We start from the raw sequence: 24843 nt of genomic DNA on the forward strand, positions 1-24843 counted from the left end.
TGACAGAGCTAGGGTGCATAGGACGCTTTAGTGATCTGGGAGAGACCTCCATTTTTCTCTTGCAAAAAGTTAGTGGTGCACTTGGCTTTAATTACTTGTGTTTTATATTGGGCTCCTCTTTAACTACTTTTAATTTTACATTTGTAAACTAAGTCTTGGTAGGACAGGGACTATTTCTATTAATGTCTGAATCCCTAGTACTTTGGACAATATCTGACATTATCCCATTAGTTGGAATTTATTAAAGAATAGTCAAATGAGTAAATGAAGACTTAAAAAATTATATTAAATTTCTAGTATGTTTGTTTTGGATATAATATTCCCATCCTCTAATTTTGCTGATTTTCATCACATTTTAAAGAATAAATTATTAGTGGTAGTTTGTTAATTTCATAAAGCGCTCTCTCTCTCTCTCTCTCTCTCTCTCTCTCTCTCTCTCACACACACACACACACACACACACACACACACACACACTCACAATTTCATCCTCACAATAACTCTATTAGATTAGGGTTATTCTTGTTCCATTTTAGGGATGACAAATCTCATGAACAGTGAATTTAAGTAACTTTCCAAATTTGCATGTCTAGTAAGGGGTAGGATTCAGATTCAAACCCAGAAACCCTGGCACCAGAGTTGTAAGACACTGAATTAATCGAGTTGTGATAAAACTGCAAAAATTGAAAGGCATATACCTATCCATTTTCCCCTATACTTTCTGGTTGATTTTTAGAGTACAAAGCTGGTCATTCTTATAGAAGTTGGGATTATAGGATAGAATCTTAAGAGGAAAATTTTGGTTTTCTAAAAAGGAGTAAACTGTAATTTAAGGAAAAATTAACTGTAGCTATATAGTATATAGACAAAAGAAAAATTACTTGAGAAAACATGAATTTTGTTGTTGCTGGTATTATTTTTTGTTTTGTTCCTCTACATTATACTTTATCTACGATATAGAAGATGTTTGGGAAAATCTAAATAGAATACTTGCCTTCAGGAGCAGGTGAAGCAGGAGTGGTTCTGGAAGCTTGTTCTGTTGGTAGCAGAGGTGGTATGGCTGGGCTTTGTCCTGTGCACACAATCAGAAGTGGGCATTGAAAAAAAGTATTAACAGATTTAATATCCACAACTAAAATAACCTGATCTTCCCCAAGCATGCATAATTCATAAGCTGAAATATAAATCCATATTATTATGCAATAGGCAAATTGTTATTAGCTGAGATCTTTAAGTAGATACAGACACAGATGCAGCTATCTTCAGAGCCATTTCTGAATATATTTCTTTTCATAAAAGTATACACAATGTTAAATATATTTACTGGACTTCATTAATGAAAACCCTACATGCAACCAAATAAGGTAATTTATTTTCAATATGCACTTAAATTATAAAACCTAAAATCACAGAAGCTTAGAGGAATCACCATTTTTTCATTTAAGTAAAATTTTTCAAATGATATAAAAGAAGCTTAAAATTCATAGGCCTTTTGATGTTGAACAGGTACATCTTCTCCTGCCAAAATAAATGATCTGCAATGAAGTAAGTAATGGGCCAAAGGAAAAATATATTCAGTTTTGTAGAGGCTTGTAATGCTCCCTCAAGTCTCTCGGCTTATTATGAACTGTATAAAAATCTACAATCATTTCTGAATGCTTCCTTATCCCAAGTGAGTTCTTTAATTAAGCAAAACCACCCGGCCCGTGAACTGTAAACATTAACTAACATACGATTCCATATGAAATGCTTGCAAAATGTTTTATCATTAATTTTCATTTTGTGAACTCCTGCTGTATGGTACATTTTCATCCGGGAATCGATGTGGGCATATGCACCTTCTAAAATCTCACTGACAACTAGATATTATCAAATGTCAGCAGACCTGCCTGCTTACTGGAAGTTTTCCTTTTTTAGAATTCATCAAAATGACTTCGCTCTGGTGAATTGCAGATGAGCAAGCGGAGCATCCGAGTGGCACACACCGCCCTCTGTTGTGATGAGAAGGGCAGAATTCCAGGCCGAGACCCCCAAGCCAAGGAGAGGTTACTCTCCTTTCACTACAGGGATAACTTCTAGTTTTTAGAGCGAATTGGTAGGTTCTTGAGCATGTTCAAGCAGGTATAAAATCAAAACACATTGTTTCATAGCATGCAGGCTGTATACCTAGAAAAATACGAATCCATATTATTATTAAATTTATTTCCTCACCAGCACAGATTTGATAGAGACATAATGCAACTAGAAAGTTCTTTTGTTAGCAAGCAAAGGGAAGGCAAGGCTGAGCACTCTAAAAACAGATTGCCCCACCTTTTCCTCCCCAGCTAACGTGTACAGTGCTTATTGTGTGCCTGGGACAGTCCCAAATAGTTGTGGCATGTCAATCTTCGCAAAATTCTTAGGGTATAATTTTCATTTTACAGTTTGAAAACAGAGGCAAACGGGGGTGTAGGACATTCAAATCCTAAGAAGTGGGGCTGGATTTCCATACGCTCTGGATCTGAGGTGTTTAAAGTTGATTTCTGACTAAGGCGAGCAAAGCATCATCCTGCGTTAGGGGGCCATGACTGCCCTGGGAAAGGACAGAGGAGTGAGGCTTCCCCTCTGTTCCTACCTGCTTTGTAAGTCACAGGGACATATACCTGGAAAGATTTGCTCACAAATCTTGCTTGACAGCTGTTTTTGAAAAAAATATTACCAAGACAGAATATCTTTTTGTAATTGTTAAAATCTAGGGGGAGTCTAGATTTGGGGAAGAGTCAATTAAATGACTAAAGCTTCAAATACAAGTGGCCATGAGTATAATTCCATTGTTTCTAAATACTGAAGCTTTCAAAAATACTTTCATAGAATAGTGTTTGTTCAACCTAAGCTGTTTTTACCTCTATCAGAAGCTTCCATAAATAGCAGTGAGTATATCACCATAATCTTTTATAGTCGATACGGTCATTAGGAATTACTTCAAAATATGTAAAATTCTTTCCCTGGAAAAGTATTTATAATATGTATTATAAAATATTATTAGATTTTCCTGGAGTAGATACATGTCATTATTTTTGCTTTTTAATTAGCACTTATTATGCATCAGCAATGAAGTACCATTAAACAGCAACCCTGGCTTAAAGAAATTCTCAATATACTGGCCAAAACAGACTCACAGGCACATCATTATAATCAGAGTGGTGATGGGAAATAATATATACAGAGAAGAGGTTGTAGACAGATTCCTGAGATTCATTGGAATGTGCATTTAACAGCCTAAATGGAGTTTATCAGGTAAAGAAGGTGGGGGGAGAGGGGGAAGAGGAATGGATTCCAGACAGTGAGAATCTGGTGTTAAAAAAAGCCAAAATATGTAGAATTATTAAGACACACAACCTGGTGATCTTTGGCATAAAGTACAATATCCAGTTTCTATCAGAAATTCTCTCCAACTGTAATGAACTATGTTACGCTCTCCAGTGTGGCTGACTGTATTATTGTGGGGCAGTGGATGTGGTGGGGAAGAGGAGTCACAACAAAAAGAGAAAGAAAAAGGCAGATGGCAGTAACAGGCAGCCCCTGTAGGGGAATGATTAGCTCTGGACAAGTTCTAGTTGTGCCTGGAGGCACCAAAACAAATCAGGCATGCCATGCTTGAGCAAGATGCATGACTTTAGTACAGACTTATAGTAAAGTATTTATTTACATTCAAATAATGTCAGAAAATGCTATTGAAATTAGGGATCATTTTGCTCTATTAATGAATACGTTACAGATAATATACAATAATATGTAATAAATTATATCAATAGAACATTATATTGATAGAATTTTATAATAAAAGCAATATTTAGTATAAAGTCTTTATGCTTGGAATCAAATGGCTATAAGTGAGAGTTTCAGCTCCATCACTTGTAATCTGTGTGAGCTTGAAAATCTCATGAAGATTACAAGCATCAATTTATGAAATGAGGATCTTTTAGGGCCATTACGAGGATTAAGTGATAAAACAGCCAACACATAGTACTCAAAATATTAATTCTTTTCCCAATGGTGTATTTACAGTGTATAGCCCATTTATTCTCACAAGAGGACTTGAAACAGACTTTTGAAGGAAACAAAGACAACAGATAAAATTTAAAATGACAAAATAGCACAACTCATTTACAGGAAAGATGATTATAATTTTATTAGGAGTTTATTCCTGAGGATTGTTACTCTCTGAAGGAACTATTTAGGTTGTTGAAATTTACATTGGGACTCTAAAGGTGTCCTTCATTTTACAAGCTATTACCTGGCAATCCCTCTGACATTCATGCATAGTGAATTGGCTTTATTTTTGTTCCTTGAGTGATTTTTGCTGAATTATTTCCATAAACTTGAATGACATGTTTATAAGTGGCCAATATTTTATTGTTCTGTATTCGTTCTGATAGACGTGAATTTGATTGCTTTAGGTTTAGTCAAATTTCACCGGGGATAGTTTACAGCGTGCGTTCCTACTAATGGTCTAAACTATTTGATATTTCTTTATTTTGCTAGAAATAATGAATGGGATTGCTCAGCATCTCAATTCATGTGGGCAGCTGTGAGCTGAATTCAGATTGCATGAGTTAAAAAGAAATGCTATACTAAAGTTTAATTTGTCTAGTTTCTTCAGTTAGAGGGGATTCCCAGGTTAAAAATCATTTCTAGATAACTGAATCAACCCTTTAAATCTTGAAACAAATGTTGAGGGTACTTTTTCCTCTAATGCTCGATATTTCATCCCTTAGGTCACCATTGCATTTTTAGAGGCACTGAGTACATCAGAAGACTCTAAACTCTTTGAAAGGCCTCCAAACTGCAAGCAATGAATGGTGGTGGATCCTGGGATGGACAAGGTGTCACTCTAGTAAGTGATCATAGAGTTAAAATCCATTTAAATTAAAAAATATATACAAAGTGTGAAATCACTACAAATTCTTGTCTCAATTTTTTCTTTCAGTTTCATAGAAGGCATTTGTAAATCTATGATGAAAGGTAAAATGGGAAGATAGGAATTTAGTAAGAAAATGATACTGCATTACTTTTATGCATCGGAACAAGATTCCCAGAATGACTATTTTTGTAACATATGGAATAATACTTTTAATATTTAAAATTTAATAAATACTAAAATTAAATAAAAATATGGCTTTATATATTAGGCTGAGACATGTGATTGTGTGACAATAAGGACACCTTGACGTTTACGTTTCCTTACCGAGAGTCTTTTTCTCTTGCTTTTGTATATTTGGACCAAGTACAGAATGGAGGGAGGGATTTGGGGTATCAACCACTCCTCCCTACTTATCCCATCTATCCCAGGTCGGCACATTTGCATATGAGAAGATAATCTTACCTATAAGGAAACATCTGAGGAAGTTCAGGCGTTTGTATTAGGTGGGTGTATCAAGGAGGTTTCCAATGTAATAATAAGCATCTTCATCTCTCCCCCTTGCGTGTTGCTAAATTCTACACATGCACTTTGCATTCCTTGCACTCAGTATAGTGGAGGGGACAGACAGCAAACAGGCAATTATTACTTAATTCTCAGTTGTTTCGAGGCAAACTAAGAACAGTGGTGTCTGATCCAGCCTAGTTATGGTAAGTGTTAATGGACATAACAGTACAAATAAAGCCACTGAAGGACCACAGTGAAGATGGAGAAATACCCTGTTGTTCCAGAGCTTACATTAGAGATGGAGGAGGCGGGTGATAAGCCAGACAGACCGTTTTAGACCTCGTACAGGTAGAACCATGAAAGCAGAGAGGAGGCAGAGGAGGCTGGGAGCAAGATGATGCTCTGGTGAAGGGCAGGGCTTCCACAAAGCAGGGTTGGACTAAATGTAGGGTGTCCCCACCCTGTATACACACACTTTGATAATTACAAAGACAGTATTTATTAAAACAGATTCATTTTCAAAATTGAGCTGTCAGCTGTTAAAGTGTGTATACATTTTTGGGGGGACGCCCTATATACGGAGCTTTGTGAGAATTAGGGAAACACGCCCTCTCTGGGCGTGTGCAGTTCACAGAGGCGATTTTCGCCAGAAGGACTTGCTTCCTGCAAAGCTAAGAGGCAACTCTTCGCCTGGGCAGCTGCCGCCCCAGTCCAAGGCAAGCTGTCTCCAGCCAGGAAAGGAACGGAGTGTGGGGCTTTTGTGTAAGCACACAAACTGCACAAGACTGCGTAATGTACGGAGTGCCCACTCTCACAGAGCGGTACACTTGAGCTCTGACTTGAATAAGAAAGAGCAAACCACAGGACGATCTCTAATAAAAGGGTTGCTGACAGGGAAAAGCAAGTCAAACAGCCTAAACCAGGAACCAGCCCAGCTTGCTGGAGGGTCAGAGGGGCTGGAGAGCAGAGACAGGGTCCTATCACAGCATTCTAGGCAGTTCCACTATGTTTGGAACAGCCTTTGGGACAGTGTTCTAAGGCCAATGGTAAACTTGTAAAGGATTTAGTATGATCTATTGGCTTTTGAAAAAGGTCACTGGCTATTGTGTGAACAAAAATAATGCTTGTGAAAAAAAAAGGGTATAAGAGACAGTAGGATATCAGTTGGAGATTATTGAAATAAACCAGATGAGAGATGATGTGGGCTTACACTGGGTGTGTTTCAGTGGAGATTTAGCCATTCATGCAATAAATATTTGTAGAGTGCCTGCTAGTACTGGGACATGGAGTTATAGTTGTGAACAGTACAGACAAAATCACCTTGCTCATGGAGCTGAGATTCTATTGAAAGGGACAAAACACATCAACTAAATAAGTAAAATGGAAATAAGTACCCTATTTTAAAATGTATCAAGAAAGAGTAATCAGAAATGCTATTCAGAATAATAGGTGGCAATCTATAATAATAAAAGGGTAATATGCTAATTAGACCAGATGTCCTTCCAGGATGAAGCCAGGGCTGCAGCTGCCACAGCTGTGAGGGAGGGATCCAGGCAGCCAAGGCTGCAAAGGCCTACTGTTACATGAATTTCGTGCATTGGGCCTCTAGTTTTAAATATATGGTCAATGAAAAACATAGAAATCTTAGGTAGGTGGATTAATTCAGAGGACATTTTGACTAAAACCCAGTAGGACTTTTAAATGAATTTGATGTGGGAAGAGAGAGAAAGAGATAAAGGATTCACAATTTAACGTGAACATCTGGAAGCAAATGAGAAGTCTATACCCAGATACGGGCAGCACATTTTTCATTTACCATCTAGATACTGTGTATGGACTAATGGCTTCATTGTTTTGTCACTTGAATTATGAGTTCTCAGTTTTGCCAGAAGACATATACAGAACACAATGAAGAAGAGGACACAATTATTTCATTGGGTTATTCTAATAATATATATTTTAATAGTAATTAATTCGCATATTTTTGATGATTTTGGAAAGTTTTAAGCAAATGGATTATTTAGTGTAAATTGGCTATGTGACCCTACTAAAACACCAAAACTTCAACTTCTTAGATCAAAGAGCATCCTCCAAGCCAAAATGTTTCTACTAGAAAGATTTCTTTGCTTCCTATAAAAAGCTTCCCTAATATTTCCATGTGTTATTATATATTTGCATATTCACTTTGATGGAAAGCAAGGACAAGTAGCCAAATACATATTTCATACATTCTTTTGATTAAAAATGATAAAGGTAACATTTCTGTTTTTTTCCCTTCATCTTCAATTTATGAACTAGAAAAAATTTCATGGAATAGTCAACTCAAAAAAGGAAATAAAACTCATTCAAGATCATATCATTGTTCCATTTATTCTTGTACCTCGATTATGACAGAATACCTGATGTTGGGAACTTAACAAAAGTAGATGCATCAAATCATAATTATAGAGTTTGGGGATGTAGAAGAAACTTTTGAAATCAGCTATTTCGAAGTCCTAATGTTTTAGATGAAAAGGAAAAAAAGGTCTCTAGAAAGATAAGTGGCTAAACCAATGTCCTGCATGGAGGGCAGAACGAATTTAAGATTAAGATTTTTGGACTTCATTTGGTTTTTCTATCTATTTAATACCTATTTAGAAAGTTAATATAAATGACAGTTATTTTACCTATTATGAAAAATGACTCATAGCCATTGGAAGACCTGTAAATATTCATTTCCTAATATACAAAGTTATATAGCTTTCTTCAGTAGTCATGTTTTGTTTAACATTAATTAGATGCTGAATTAACTTCAAGCAACCCATCAAAGAGGCTCAGTACATTAAGACAAATTTCCTTATTACCTGGCCTCATTGTCACAATTCTAAATACATTGTCAACTGGTGTGTTTTCAAAACTTTCAGAATTACTAATTCTTCTTTCCTCAAATATATTTTTTCTAGTTATCTGAACAATATCTCTTTCAACTCCACACCAAATCATATTTGTACATAGGGTGAGGCCTGGAGGAGAGAGTGAAGATGGAATATGCAGACAAATAGGTAATATTAATTCCATATTTTTCTTTTAGTATGAAGGCCAAAGTTGGTAGAAAAAAAGATTTATAAGACATATTAGCTGGGTTAAATTTTCCATTTAAAAAACATAAAAACTATCTCATGTACTTAAAATGCAGATGTCCTATTTGCCATGGAGTCATGCTGTGAAATGTTAAATATCTGCGAAATTTCAAATTCTCATCATTTGAAAAACAGTGTTGCTTCTCTTTTATACAGAAATCTCATTCATATAAAATAAAAAAATAAAATCAATTAGACACTTTTCAGCTGCCCATTTAGCCATTTCCTCACCACTCCAGACTGGGCAAAGGGAAGGGATTTTGCAACTGTCCTACTCTTTGTTTCCACCAGTGGGAAAATTTATTTCCTTTTTCTTTTTTGAAAAATTGTCTCTGACACATGAAAATATTCTGTGTTCATAAGCAATTCAAAGAGACACAGAAAGCCCAAGGAAGAAGCATAGAGCCAATTAATAGGGGACCTTCTGTTTTTTGAAATATACCTCAGGAAGAGAAAAATGACTTGATGTTTTGTTTTAGGGGGACTTTTTCTACTGGGTTCTTTAATAAAGATGACAAAACTCCACACCTTTTCAATTACAGGCATAGGACATAAATTTAATATTTCAATGCTTGCACTTAATAGATAAAGGATAAAATGGGAACATGATAATAATTACTATTTAATAGGCTTAAAGACACAATTAAATTTACAAATATATTCTCACTTGAATGACACATTTGAAAGTCATCCAACTTCTCTTCCTGTTTTAAATTGTATGTAATTAATATTAGTTTGGCATTTAAAACAATACACACTGCTTATCCAGTGTCTGCCAGGAGGCTATTTATAATTATACAAAAAATAATCCCCTGGGAGGAATCATTATTAATGTAATTATTGTCATGCATCACAGAAAATAGAAAAGGTTTACATCTTATGAAACAGCCATATGAGAGGAAATATTAAATCATCAGTTTGTTTTTCAGAGGGTGTTTCAATATGACAATTTTGTCCTTTTCCTATTTATTTCCCTCACTTTCTATACGAGATTATAATTGTTACAATGGCTCATGTCACTAAGCATGTGCATATTACCTAAACACTGTGGACAGTTTCAATAGAAAGTGGTTTGTAAGTGACAATTTTTCCTTCAGGAAAGCAGCATATCAATCAGAAATCATAAATATTGACTAAAATAGTATAGTGGGGATGTGAGAGAGATAGGGATAATTAAGAGTGAATGACAAAGGACAGACATGAAATATAATGAGGTCTAATTTGAAAGGACACACAGTGGGGTAGATGACATCTATGTTGTGAGATGTTACTCTGTTCAGTTTTTACTGTATATTGATTTCTAACTTGGTATTATTATTTTTTTAATATATTATTGATCTCAGAGAGGAAGGGAGAGGGAGCGAGAGATAGAAACATCAATGATGAGAGAGAATCATCGATTGGCTGCCTCCTGCACATCCCCCACTGGGGACTGAGCCCACAACCCAGGCATGTGCCTTGACCGGGAATCGAACCATGACCTCCTGATTCATAGGCTGCTGTTCAACTACTGAGCCACGCTAGCCGGGCTCACTTGGTATTATTAATTTTAAAACAGTGCATCAAATTAGATCACTGCATATTTTTCCCTGTTGGGGTGAAAAAATTGGCCACCTAAATAGGAAAAAATGCTGATCTCATTGTAAACAGTGAATAATAACAATCATAAGAAAGCTGAAAATAAGCACTGACAAAATACTAGCCCTACAGCTTTATGAAGCCCATCCTGACCTCTGTCCCCCCTCCTCTTTAGACATATATAATGAGTAAAATCTGCATCATATTATTTAGTACTTAATACCTCCCCATTTTCTCCCCTCATTTCTTTATAATGTTCATTGTTTTATTGTAATCATCTTTGCCTAGATTGTTACCTCCTTCTGCTTTGAAACTCATGTTATAACCACTAGCATTGAGTACCTACTAGGGATTCAGTGACTGCTGGAAATTAATCAAGTGACCTTGAGTTTATCAACCTGATGTTGATGAGGATATAAATAACCAAAATGTATTGTCTTCAAATGTGAGAGAATTATTATATTATTGCTGCAACATAGAATGTTTTAGAAAACCAAAATGTGACTATATTGGGCTAGAACAGCAGCCATAAAGCTGATCAAACTGTACTGAGCAACTTGTTGAACAGTTTACAGATGGTAACATTAGTGTTAATGCAAAATTCATTATTGTCATCGTACACAAATATCCTATACAGGAAAAAAGCTATGGATAAGAAATATTTGTTTATCAAAGAGGTCTCTTTAAAAGTAGTTATATCACACTACTTAGTTTACAATTGGTTATACAAAATGGGCATGGAGAGTACTAATTTCCATCTTTAAAATAAGGTATTTATTTGAATGGTTAGAAAGTCCTAGAAGCTCTGTCCTTTATCAACTAGGTTCACATAAATGAACCTTAGAATAGCACTAGGGGAATACATTCACATAATTACTAGAATGCTTTTTAAATCTGCACTCTTGCATATAAAGTGACAGATAAGATTATTATAAGACATGACACATTAATAAATAACATCTAATTAGTTTGATAATTCTTTGATTAAGACTTAATTTTCCTTGCTTTTCATGAAGTAATTCAAATTACTCTGTATTATTTGTTCCTTTTCAGACTGTTTTGGAATGTGCTTTGAATAGTCCCAGTAGGTTACCTGAGAAGAAATTTATTCTTGCCTGATAGCAGGCCCATGCCATTAATAGTGACAAGGTTAGACCAAAACAACACTTTAATGAAAACTCCCTCCCAGCAAAGATATCCCTCTAGAATCTGACACCTTTTGCAAAAGGGTAGGAGACAAAATCCTGAGAATGTGAGTAAACAAATGAAACCTTAGGCCTTCATTTTGTTCCCTTTAATGGGCACAGAGAAAGTAAAATCATATCAACATTCTATTGTGGGGAGAGAAGTCTTATTTACTAGCTCTCTCCCCAGGCCCAAAGCCCTTTATCACATGAAGCATACACAGAGTGGTAGCAACATGGGAGGAATCACTGCCACTCAGAAGTGTTTGGATCTATTTCTGTGTACATTCCAGCTATTTATAGAACTAGAATGTTTAATGGATTGATTGAGACAAATATGAAAATCAGCTACATTTATCTTGAGCAGCTCCCACAGAGTTCAAAAAATCAGAAGGCAACTTTCAGGGGGGCATGCCAAACCCAGGAACTAGGCACGCCTGTAGTTAAGTATAGGTTCTCTCTCCTTTTTCCTGTCACTCTGTCTAATTCTGTATGCTGCCTGCAGTGTGTGATGCACACAGCCACCCCTGCTCTGTTAATTCTGAGCCTCTGTCTCTAGAGATAGTGCCAATAACTCCTTTAAGAATCTTTATAAAGGGCCTATTTACAATGCTTAGAAACCTGTCAGCTTTTTAAATAACAAGATTATTTCTAGGAATGAATAAAGAGGGATGCTCTGGGATGATCATCAATAAATTGTTTTCTGTGAGATAAATACTATACATCATGAATTCAATTTAATAAACACATCATGTATCTGGCAAAGTATGAGGCAGTAGGGATTTAAAGGCAAGTGTTTCTGGAAGGTATCTATAAGGCAGAAAGGCAAAACTTGTTAGGGAGAGAATGATAATGATATACAGTAATTAAATCAGGAAGATATAGAATGGTGGGTAGAAAAATGACAATTTTGCTATATTTAGGCAGCCCACTACCCCACCACCACTATAAACTTAAATAGGACTTATTATGTTTGCCCTAGTCAGGTAGTGTTTTAAGTATATGTGAGGTGAGTGAGTGTGTGTGTGTGTGTGTGTGTGTGTGTGTGTGAATTAACCCATACATTAACCCTATAAAATAATGTCTATTATTCCATTTTAGAGAAGTCAGCATCATCCCTATTTGCTAATTGCTGTATCTATAGAATCTAGCATAGTTCTTAGAAGTCACCCAGAAGACACATAAACCAAAGTCATTGCATGTAGGTAATGCAGGGTGTTTTTATAAGCTCTTCAACATAACATGGTAAATTATTTAATTATTATCCACATCTAATAGATACTAGAACCAAGGCTAAAGGACATCAGGTGTCTAGAATGGGCAAAATTGGTCTGAGATATTATTTTTTTTGAGGTGGTTCTGAAAAAATGTTTTCCTCTCCCTAACAAAGTTCTACCTGCAGCAACTCTTAGGTGTTCAATTACTAAAGAAGAGTCAACACTCAGAGAGCTGTGGGTGCTCAAGAACACTTTGACCACCGGCTAATGGATGCTGCAACCCGATCACCCTCATTCCACAGAAGAGGACATGGAGGCCTACAGAGACTGATTCGCTTGACTAAGTCATATTCAGGCAAGGGGTGGAACCTCCATTCGAAGCCAGGCAGCCTGGATCTGAAGTCTGTGGGCTTAAGCACCTGCTCTCACTGCCTGAAATGTCCGTGCACTAGGTGACTGCCTCTGTAGAGTGAAAATAAAAACAATGCAAAACAACAGAAACCAGCCAGAGACGGAAAAGCAGCTCTTGCTCCATTTTAGGTTATAAACAGGTCCAATTCTAGCCCTTTCCATATTACACTGTGGTTTTAACAAACTGTCACACATATTTCACTGTTTTCATTTATGTCTAGACCTCATTTAAACTTCTATGTGTATGAATGTAAAGTGTCAAAACAATTTGTAGCATTTTGAGTTGCAAAATTAATTTCTTAAGTCATTATAGACTGGTCCCCCATTACCACTTATGTGAACAATGGCTTAGGAAGCGTGCCTTAGGCTCATGTGTTAGGCTCATCAGATTTAGTGATATTTCACAAGCTGTATCCCATTTCCAATCACTTAAGCAGAATGTTGCCTGATCACGCTCTCAAATGCTGGTGTCATGTCATTGTTCTATTTAAAATCCTTCAAAGACTCTCTTCCACGCCAAATACCGGCTTTGCCTGATTGAGCAAGTGTCTGTAATCTGTCACCACTAACTTATCATGTCTTATTTCCCAATGTTTTCTAATCTTAATGTATCCTCTTGCCAGTCTGACATCCTCGCTGTCATATAAATACATCAGTTTTATATGCACTGCTATGTCATGTCCCATTCATTTTCTCTTTCACTCATGTACAAAGCAAGCCCTATATATACTTTACTACGTAGGCAAATATTATCCATCTTTCAAGTTCTAGATGCATTTTACCTTCCCTAATGTCAGGAATCAAAGGTGTCTCTCCTCTGAAACTTGTAACAGTTAGTGTCTGTATTATACAATCTAACTCAGGTTTAAATTTTTTCTATTATTTATTAGTTTCTTTTTCCTTTCAAAGAATCATCCACTCAATTTGTTAAAGTTAAGCATCATCTTTCAGTATTCTTATTTCTTTAACTGTGCTGAGCTGAGCCTGTGGCCTATGGCAGCTGAACATGAAGATATTCAGTATTTGTACACTGACTTATTTCACTCACTCCTCTGGCCACCCCATCTCCACCACTGACCTCTCCCTGAAACTCCATACTTGATTGATTATCTAAAGGCCTACTTCAGAGAGTTTGCTGTGCGAATTAAATGAGTAATGTGCATGAAAATACCTGGTATTAACCTTGGTATTTAGTAGGTGCTTAAGAAATAATGTTTGGATGGGAATCTTCACATAGTCCCCTTTGCAACTGAATACCATCTGTGGCTTTAAGAATAGGTGATGAGTTCAAAGTCCCCTACTTCTTCAGTCCCACCTACTCCATTGAGCTTTGATCCACTCTTTTCTTCACTCCCTATTTAGGTCATCACTTTGATTTTTCAGGCCAACAATCTCTGAATAATCTTCTATATTCCTCACCTTTGGTATCTGTAATAATAAATTCCATGATTCTACATCTGGGACATCTTTGAACTCATCATAATCCTCTCCATCCCATCTCCCAAGGTCAAGCTTTACTTCCTCTCCTTGCACTTATCCTAACAGGTCATTCCAATTCCATTCTCTCCAAACCATCTTGCACAATGCTTCTAATTCTGATTCTCTTTCCACGTCCTTCAAATGCCAACCAAAGTGAACCACTTGTGGTTTCCCATCTATGGCTGGGAATCAGGGAGATTTGATCTTATTCCTGAAGACTCTAGAATTGGGCAGGCCTGGCTTTGAATCTCCTACAGGGCATGAGGAAACACTTAAACTCTCTATACCTCAATGACCTCTTCTATAAGACAGTCATGGCACCCCTCCCAATATTTTATAAGAATAAAGTAAGATTATTTAAGAACCTAGCAGAGTAAACACTCAACAACTGGTAGTCACAAAATAATACTTCATTAATATCTCTTCAACCTTATATGTTTCTATTCTTAATTTCACATAAGCATATCTTACCAATGTCTCAAGACTCACTTTTTATGTTTTCCATAAGATCTCCTCTGATATGTCACACTAGAAAACTATAGTTTTGATACCATTGTAATTAGCTGGTTATTAATAATAGAAAAGGAGCAAAGGGAAGGCCAGGCATTATAGGCATGTCATTTGGGCAACTTCATCAGGAAGCTACAACTTTACATTCCAGATGGGCCCAAGAAAGGGAAAATAGACACATAAAGTTAAGGGGGACTAGGAAAGTGCTTGCTGTCAATCACATCTGGGACAGAGACGGTTGCACAGAATGGGCATGGCCACTGCAAGGATGTGAAGATTTGGGAGGCATAACCCTGAACAAAAAAGTTCACTCTCTTGTGCTCTTGGCTCTCTTGGGACTTGTGTGACTCTGGGCTTGTGGGGCTTTTTTGCTCCTGCTTCCCTGCATTTGTCCACATGGTCCACAGCCATGTGGACCTCATATGCAATAGACAAATGGACTGCAACTAGCTTAATGCTGTACTAGACCCTGCTCCAACATGGAATGGAAACTCCGGCCACTGGCCTTGCTTTTAGCTTTACTGAAATCCCAGCTATACTTCTTCTATGACTGGACTAAGGGAAATGGGACTTTGGATGTAATTCCACAGAAATAAAGCTTTCTACCATATCTCATCCTCTCATGGGGGCTCTGGAAATTTTTATTCCAGCGGTACCCCAAGAACCTCAATCTCACTAGCAATGGGGGAAGATGGGGTATGTTTTCTCTGATAACAGTTTTGTAGTAAACTTCCATAGTAAAAGAGAAAGCAAAGGATTATGGGGGGGAGGAATTGTACATATTTTATTTTGTAATTTAAAAAACTTTAAGAATTAAGCTTTATGAAGAAACTGAGACTCAATGAATAAAGCTAAAAATACTCAGGCAGAGAATTTAAATCCTGGCTTGTATGACCCCACATTATGTTCTCTTGGTTTTCAGTATGCTATCAGGGTCCATAGGAGCCAATTAGTTTTTGAGTTTCTTTTTTCAAGCAGTTGTAATTATTTGTAGAGACTGATATGTCTTATTTTTATTTTTTCTTATAGGTCTTCCAAGGAACAAAGAAAAACATTACTTATTTTTTAAACATAATAAAATGCATTGTATCTTGTAATCACCATGTGGCACAATTGAGCAATTTAAAAAATCCAGGACCCATTATGAAATCTTCATGATCTATTTTTACCTATACCTTGAACATTTTCTATTTTATAAACTTAGGAATTATTTCATTATTATTCGTCAATTATTCCCAACAATGCCAAAAAAGACTAAAATAATAAAAAATGGAATAGTGATGAATTGTCTAGAAGGATGATGCAATTGTAAAATTGTAATAAAAATCAGCATTATCTCATGTGTTGTCCCACATGTTGAGTACATATTGCATCATCATTCAAGAAGGCATAAAAGAAGTTTAAAGACATTTATATGGTCTACTTTTAGTTTCACTGAACACAGTTTAGAATTTAGAATTTTTTTCCATCCATAACCACAAAGAGAAGCAAATTGATAGAGGAAGATGTTTCAGTGATTAGACAAATCAGAAGATGAATGCAAAAAAGACTAATAACAGTATGCTAAACTCTAATGATTAGGGAAATTGAAAATGATCAGTCAAGTGAAATCTCATTTCATGAATCTTCAAATGACAATGTATTTTCTCAAATTCAAGAATCAAGTGAGCAATACATTTCAAAGAGTGAAACAGGAAATATGGCATCTTCATTCGGTTAGTCCTTCAATCGGAAGGACTTTATCATGCAATATTTTGTGGCAAGAACATGAACCATTTAATTTTGTTAAAAGGGTATGTACAATACTCTTTCATCTTTTATAAATTCAGTGTGCCAAAATTTATGGTTTTTAAATATACAAATGCTGAAGAAATGTGAAGACAGGTATCAGAAGGCATTTGCTAATGTATAAATAAAAAATCATTGGGTTTATCATTCTAATTAATGCTTACAAATTTAAATATGAAAACAGTTTGCACATATGAAATAAAAATTACATAATTTTTCAACAAAAAAATGAGCCATCATAGATTTCAAAAATTCAACTGTTGCATTTTGATGATGTAATTAATAATATACTAGAACCTAGTAAATATGAGTTTGAAATCTGGAATTAGTACTTATAAATAAATACAGTGCAATTTTATTCATGATAGCTGATGAGCGGTCAGTTTTTTTTTTCTGAAAATGTTTCCAATTTGGAGTATATGAACCTTTGATATTAGGAAAAAATGGAATAATAATGAATAACATTAGTGAAATGAAATAAACATTTAGCCTTGCTATGTTTAAGTTCTTATGAAAATTTTGCTATCTTTTTATTATTACTTCTGTAACAATTTTTTAAGTGGTTCAAAATATTTAAAAAACAACAACATTAAGAAGTCCAAGTGGTATTTGAAGATCATTATTTATTCCTAGTATACTGAGATTAACATGTACATTTTCTGAGCCTCTATTGCATACTTATCAAGTTACCCTTAGTTATAAAATGATTTATGACATCTTATCTCTTTTCTGGACTGTCAACTTGCTGAAGGAATTCAACAAATAGAATTGAGTATACATCAAAACTCCCAAATATTTTGTTCTGTGAAAATAAATGGATGTTTGGAACTAAAGTGAGTATATTTTTATGAGGCAGTCTTTTTTGGAGGAGAGGAAAGTATGGCTGAATCGTACGAAATCTTCTCCAATACAGCCAATTGAGTTCTACAATTCATTGGATTAAACCATTAAATAACAGTTAATATAATGCAATTACATTTGTCCTCTTATCAGCGGGATCAAACCAGAAATTCAGTTATATGCCACTGAATTTTAAGAAAAGGATCTTTTTTTAAAAATATATTTTATTGATTTTTTACAGAGAGGAAGGGAGAGAGATAGAGAGTTAGAAACATCGATCAGCCGCCTCCTGCACATCTCCCACTGGGGATGTGCCCGCAACCCAGGTACATGCCCTTGACCGGAATCGAACCTGGGACCCCTCAGTCCGCAGGCCGACGCTCTATCCACTGAGCCAAACCGGTTTCGGCAAGAAAAGGATCTTAATAAAATGAGAGCACTAACATTCCTTGAGGCTCTTTCTAGCTATGGAATTGGAATACAGGCTGCCAACGAATACCTTACAATAGTCAGAGAAAATTTTGATAAGTGAATACCTTCAATTTTAAGAGGCATAAAAATAGAATAAATTACCTTGGCATGAATTCTTGGCTCAAGTAAAAGTGAGATAGTAGTTAGAATTTCAATGGTGGGATAACTTCTAAGGAATAAACATTAACTTGCATTGAACTTTAATCATAATGGCTACAGAGACGAAAAGCTGAAAAAAAGTGTTAAAATTACTAAGCCAAAGCACACTAACTCTGGATTTTGTACTGGACATTTAAATTGATTTCTTTATCTAGAGTTAATATAAAGAGATCTGTGAGCCCTGTGATTTCTTACTTATACAAATTTGTTGACTTGGTTGAATCTGTCCGATGATGCATGCAATTCATTTGAGCCAGGTGGAAGTTGATGAATAGGAAATATGAAAATGCCTAGCAACATCATGATTTTAAAAAAAATAACCTACCTAAATGAAAACAAATCAAACCCAAACAAAAACAAAGCAAAAAAACCTGTTGATATGGCTGCAACTGCTGTTACAGCTTTCACTAAAGAAAAATGTACGTAGCATCAAAAAAGAAAATTCGAATTACTATAACTTTAATAAAGAGAAATCAACTTTGAAAATCTAAAATAATTTATCTTGACCATCTGTACTATCAATTTCTAAAAACTAAAAAAGAAATTAAAAACACACCAAAAAAAAAACCCTCATAAACCGAGTCTCAATATTGCAACTAATGTCTGTCTTGACCAACTTTAATACTTCTCTTATAAGATAATGACAACTAGAGTACATTAGGCCTAAAGTAAAAGTAGGAGTTACCAGCTTCAAAACAGCCACCATGGGGTGACAGGATCTCTCTCTCTCTCTCTCTCTCTCTCTCTCTCTCTCTCTCTCTCTCTCTCCTCTCTCTCTCTCTCTCTCTCTCTCTCTCTCTCTCTCTCTCTCTCGCTCTCGCTCTCGCTTGCTCTTGCTTGTGTTCTCTCTAGCTCTCCTTTCTTCTCTCCTTCCTAAGACAGATTATGGACTATTAAAAATAAACTCTCCTATAACATTGACCATCTACAAAATCAAGAGATCTAATAGTGGGGTTGTTAGGTCATTAAAAAGCAGCAAAAAGAGAGTATTTCTGGAGTGGGGAGTTCTTCAAGTGTCCCCGATATCCCTAAAGGTATACATTTAATATATATCTACTCCAATTGCCATAGGACCCCGCCTTAGTAGGTCACTTAGTATGCTCACTTTCTAGATTTAAGTTTTTTTCCCCTTATTTTTTCAACTTAATATAGAGTGATTCAGTACAGGAGAATTTTAGATACAATAAAATGATATGATCCTTATACATTATTCTAGTTTATTAAAATAATCCCTGTAATTGAGGTGGGGATTTTTACGATAGAGAATCAGAAAGAACAATTCAGTTCATCTTCAGATATATAGACAAAAATCTTAGCTAAAAAATAAATATTAACTCTATCATAAAAATATTCTATTTAATAGGATAAAAAGGTGAAACTTGGGACTTAACATCACGGTGTCAGCATACTTCATTAATAAGGTTTTTGGGTTTTTTAATCATCACCCGAGGGTATGTTTTTTAGAGAGAGGAAGGGGGAGAGAGATAGACAGATAGATAAATGGAGAAAAAGAAAGAGAGAGAGAGAGAGAGAAGAAAGAAGAGAGAAGAGAGAGGTGTGAGAGATTAACATCGATTGGTTGCCTCCTGTCATGCTCCCTGACCGAGGATCCGCAACCTTTTGGTGTAAGGGAGGATGCTCCAACCAACTGAACCAGCTGGTCAGAGCTTAATAAGGTTTTTCAAATTTGAACTGTAACTTGGACTATTTTTGAGGGGGTGACAATATTATGCTAAGGAAATACTGTATCCCAGAGGAAAAAATCAAATTATAGTTTTAAAAACTCATTACCAGTCATTAATAATGAACTCTAGCTAAACAATAACAGGTGTTCCACTAATCCCAAACAGAAACAGATGGAAGCACAAATGTTTTCTAAACAGTGGATACGTGCAGAGCAATAAACTTGGCAGGAATTGTTTTATTCTCTAATTGTCAGTCAGAGTCAAAGTCTTATCACTTGCATTTTCTCAAATTAATATGCCCAGATTAAACCTTATTTCTCATTTCTTGTTTTTCAAAATACAAGCCATATTTTGTGCTTGCTAACTCTATCTTATGTATTATCTCACCAATAAAGTCAGTATTAGAATCTTCCTTCTGTACATTGATGAAGATTTATGTTATTTGTTACATGAAACAAGGGGCATGCTATCCCATACAGGCTTTCCTTCTCCAGAGTCTTCCATTCCACGCCTCACCTCACAAGCAATACTGGTCTACATATTCTTTAATTTTGTATACATTACAGGAACAAATCTTCAAAAGTATGAATGTACATAGATGAAATAAATTAAGAAGGCAATTGGAAAGTCAATGAATGGTTTTAGGAAATCTATAACAATTCAGGATTATTTTCAGGAGTTAGGAGATTACATAGTAGTACTATAGATCTGAACTCATGGCTGTTCAGAGAATGTTCACATATGATGTTAGAGAGGCTCTCCCTGTATTGTTCATAACTAAATTCTTCTTACCTTTTGCAGAGATGGTTTTACTGTTCCTTCTAACCGTAATCTGTTGTTAAATTTTCAGAAAGAAATGATTGGCAGCATGACTATTAAGCTGTTAGTATCTCTCACTGAAATGGGCAGCAAACCTGTCCTCTAAAAGTGAATTAATGGTGTTTATAGACTGGTACTTGTCAATGTTGAGAAGCTCCTTTATGGGGACCCTCACCCAGATAGGCAGAGGTGAAAGGGGTGAATTAAAGAATACGGTTATAGTAGCATTTTCTTGTGCATCTACTAGATGCTTTGTCAACAATTCTTCAAGGTTGTTACTGTGATCGCAATTTAAAATGTATTAACCCTAAAGATCAGGTGGAATTCAATGATTTGTTCAAGGTCCAATGTTAGAAAAGGAAGGTGTCAAGAATTATGTCTGTATTTGTGTTGAAAAGCCTCTGTTTTCACTACATTAAACTATCTTCCTGAATGTTTCCATCTACATTTACTATAAAACAATACACATATGTTAACATTAATTGTATCTACTGAAAGAGTCAACACATTTTTCAGTATTTTCCCTCTCATTTCAGTTTCTAATTTATTAAGAAAGTGAAGAAAAATGAGAAGATCAAGAGGAGGAGGAGGGGGAGGAAATCTACTTGAATATGTTACTAGAATGAACTAACTTTTCCTGAGAGCCAAAGTTCTCATGCTCTTCTAATTTTCTAGGACCTAGGTGTGTTGTATATTTGTTTTAGATACGATATGTCTTTTTGCCAATATATGCATAAATTATGATACATTTTAGAAAGTTTTTCATAAAAATACTTGAGAAACCAAGACATATATATTTTTTAATAGTCTGCTTCAATTATGCTAAGGTATATTAGCTCCTTCCTTAATAATACCAACTTCTTAGAAATGTTTCCCCAAACATTAATATGGTGCCATGGTACCATCAATTTTTAAATATGCAAAAGCCATAGCACAAGTGAAGTCCCCTTTGAGTTGGGGTGGAGAAAACACAATACAATATGCAGATGATGTATTATAGAATTGTACACATGAAACATATTTTTTTTTAACCAACATCACACCAATATATTAAATAAGAAAGTTTTCAAAAGGCATAGCACAAGCAATCAAGTTATTTCTTCTTAATTAAGATGTTAATAAAGAATCCCTTGTTACCCTCTGGGTAACAAGGATAGAAGAGATGATAGGTACATTTTCTTAAGTAAAAATATACTTCCTCATCGCATTGACTAATAACTCCAAGGTTGACTATCTCCTTCAGTAGTTCTCTGGAGCAACTAAGCCAAGTTCATATGTAAGTGAGAAAATCAGTATTGAAAAAAAGATTAAATATTTAAAATGTGATTAATTTTAATATGAATTTTGTGCACTACTAAATAAAAATGGGTAGTTTCATTGTTGTAGGTCTGTTATTCTAAATTTACTACAAATAAAACAAGATGATTCACCTCTTCCCTCCAAGATATTATTAAAGATATTAGCATTTTTTTGTATATGAAGAGATTAGCAATTTTTAGTTTTCAGCTGACTTCATTTATAATAGGCCATGCAGTAATACAAAGTAAAATTAAAGGCTCTGATGCAAGTTATTACTTCTTTTTATTGGTTTTAGTCTAGATCTACACATGCATTATGCAATATAAAAAAAGAAAATACACTTTAGTACATAAAAAAGCTGACTAGAAACAAAGCCTATTACAACAGACAAGTATAAGATTTGTTTGGAATACCTGGTTTTAAATCCCCATGGACAAACATGTCAATCATATATCGACAGAATGCATACTGATCTGACAAGAGTAGAAAGAAAAAAGAACAATGAAAAATTGTCATCAACACCTTTCTTTTTTCTAGGGAGACATGGTTTAACAAAACAAACAAAATAGCTCAATTCTATTTTAGTTACTACAATTCTGTGAAGGAATAATTTGCACTTATACGAACACACTGGGGGATAAAAAGACATAATAAACATACTGTTCCATTTATTCCATACAAAAAGAATAACTTTAAAAATTGAAACAGACTTGTTCAGGGTATCATTATAGTGGTTGTTTTTAGAAATCAAAACCTCTTTGATCAATTTGATTACAGAAACCATCATATTAAAGCAATCTTTCTCATTGTCCGTGTTCTCAAAAATAAAACGGAAGTTTTACAAAAGGAAATTGCTTTCAACTCGGAGCGTTTTACCAAATATTCACTCCCAGTCCTTCTGCTAATTGTCCAAATGGAGCAGCAGGGTGTTTTCTGGAAAAGACAAGCAGGAGAGCTAACCCCTTTGCAATCGGCTAGGCTCCCCTGCATGGGAATGCTCCTCATTTAGGAGTAAATCAGGAAGGACAGACTTATAGTACCAAATAATATCATTGTTAAGCGAATCCATTCAGTAACCTTTATCACAAGGGCATTTTATAATGTGGAATAGTCTACAGCCTATGGAAGAAGAAATAAAGAGAAAAGTATAGGATTAAGAGAATTTGGAGCCGACTTTGTTTAAATGATTTTAGAAGTAAGTTTGTTTTCTTTTCCTTCTAAATCAAATCCATTGTACTGAACTTTCAATTCTCACATAAGTTGAGAATCCGACGAGGTCATTCCAACCCAAATCTCAGTTGATGAATCATTCTGTAAGTTTTACCATATCTTCTTTAACGTTTGCATATTGTGAAATGAATCTTGTTTAAGATGATTTACATTTCATGTTTCTAAACAGGCATCTTATTATCCAACAAATCCAAAGGCAGCTTTAGGACCAAGAGAGTTTATTGAATATATGCAACATGATACATCCTTAAGTGCTCCAAATCATGTATAGCAAGCATGAAATAATAAAACTTGTTACTATATAAATACACATACAAGGATTTTTGTAAACCTCATTCTTTTTAAAGTATTAATGGTATTATTGAGTATTTCATTTTATTATGAATCTACCAAATCTTTGAAAAAATAATAAATATAATTATTGCAGATGTAGAAATAATAAACTTTTGTCAATATCTAAATATGAATAGGCCAAAAATTATTAGGTTTCAAAAATGTAAAACGTGCATGTATTTTGACTGTTGTATTGGAGCACACTTCCACATAGGTGAGGTGTAGAGGGGGAGGGAGTTGTCAGATCAGCTCAGGAATCTGTTTGCTCCTGGACTCACTGAGAGTAATGGCAGAGATTTCAGAGCCCAAAACCCGGACACCCTCTGGTACAGAAGGGAAGTAAGATTAAGGTAGAGAGCATTTCTCTTTTCTGGACATAACTTTTTCCTGAGCAAAATTCCACCATGGGCAATTTGGCTCTAAGATAAAGCTAAACCTTAAATAATAAATCTGAGGTTGGGCAAGTGTGGGCTTCCTGAAATGATCGCTTTGCCCTCTGTTTCAGTAGCGTAAGTGACTGGGATCTTTTTAGATGTGCCCTTCCTGCAGCTCAGACATAGTTCTCTAAGGGCAATATCTATATTAAAAAGATGGAAAATTTGCTCAAATGCAGATTTCTGGGCCCCGTCACCCTGAACATTATAATTCCATGGGTCTGGACTCAAGGAATACACAATTTTTAGCAAACCACTCGGAAGAGTCTAATTAGACCACACTTCTAGAATCGCTGATCTAAAATCCCTCAAATTCTTTTTCACAACGATTTCTAGGGACATGACAGCTTTTGCAACACAATGGAGGATGTGTGTATGTCCTATGTTTAGAATGCAGGGGCTACTTGGAATGTGAAGGATTCAACAACCCTCATAAATGAAATATTGTTCTCTGCTCCAAGCTGTGGTGAGATGTGGAAGAGTGTACTGACATAGCTAAGTCATTATGCTTCCAAGCTTTTCCTTGTGGTGACATGTAATGTGAACAGCCAAATGTTAAATTATTACCCAAGTAAAGTGCTTATATTTATTACACCAAATATTTTATGGATCCAAAAGTCATCCATTGAATTAATGCACCAATAGTCCTATGAGCTTCCACTTTGAAAAAGAAAATCACTTACACATTCTAAGAATATTTATTTTTTAATCAAGAAAATTATTTGAGTTACAAAACTTAGGTGGTTTCTGTTATAAATGATTCTGCCTTCTAATGGCACCAAGATATCAATAGGAACATGATAAATATATTTTTAGAACACTTTAAATTAGACATTTTCAATATTTTAAATTAGGATGCCTATTTCCGCCTGTCCTCAGT

General features: G+C 35.3%; 1 long non-coding RNA gene across 4 annotated transcripts in view; it reads left to right on the forward strand.

Moving 5' to 3' along the window:
- LOC118660040 overlaps positions 1–17804 on the forward strand; it is a 32374-nt gene extending 14570 nt beyond the window's left edge. For 2 of the 4 annotated variants that reach the window (XR_004968795.1, XR_004968792.1), the window contains 3 exons: positions 4758–4876; positions 8350–8448; positions 12679–13106. This is a non-coding gene — a long non-coding RNA (uncharacterized LOC118660040). Of the gene's footprint in view, positions 1–1917; positions 2096–4757; positions 4877–8349; positions 8449–12678; positions 13107–15934 lie in introns of those variants that run through there. The other 2 variants (XR_004968793.1, XR_004968794.1) reach the window with 2 other exon arrangements.
- Positions 17805–24843: the final 7039 nt, after the last annotated feature.

This window comes from Myotis myotis, unplaced genomic scaffold (assembly GCF_014108235.1).
Source record: "Myotis myotis isolate mMyoMyo1 unplaced genomic scaffold, mMyoMyo1.p scaffold_m19_p_7, whole genome shotgun sequence".
Classification (NCBI taxonomy): Eukaryota; Metazoa; Chordata; class Mammalia; order Chiroptera; family Vespertilionidae; genus Myotis; species Myotis myotis.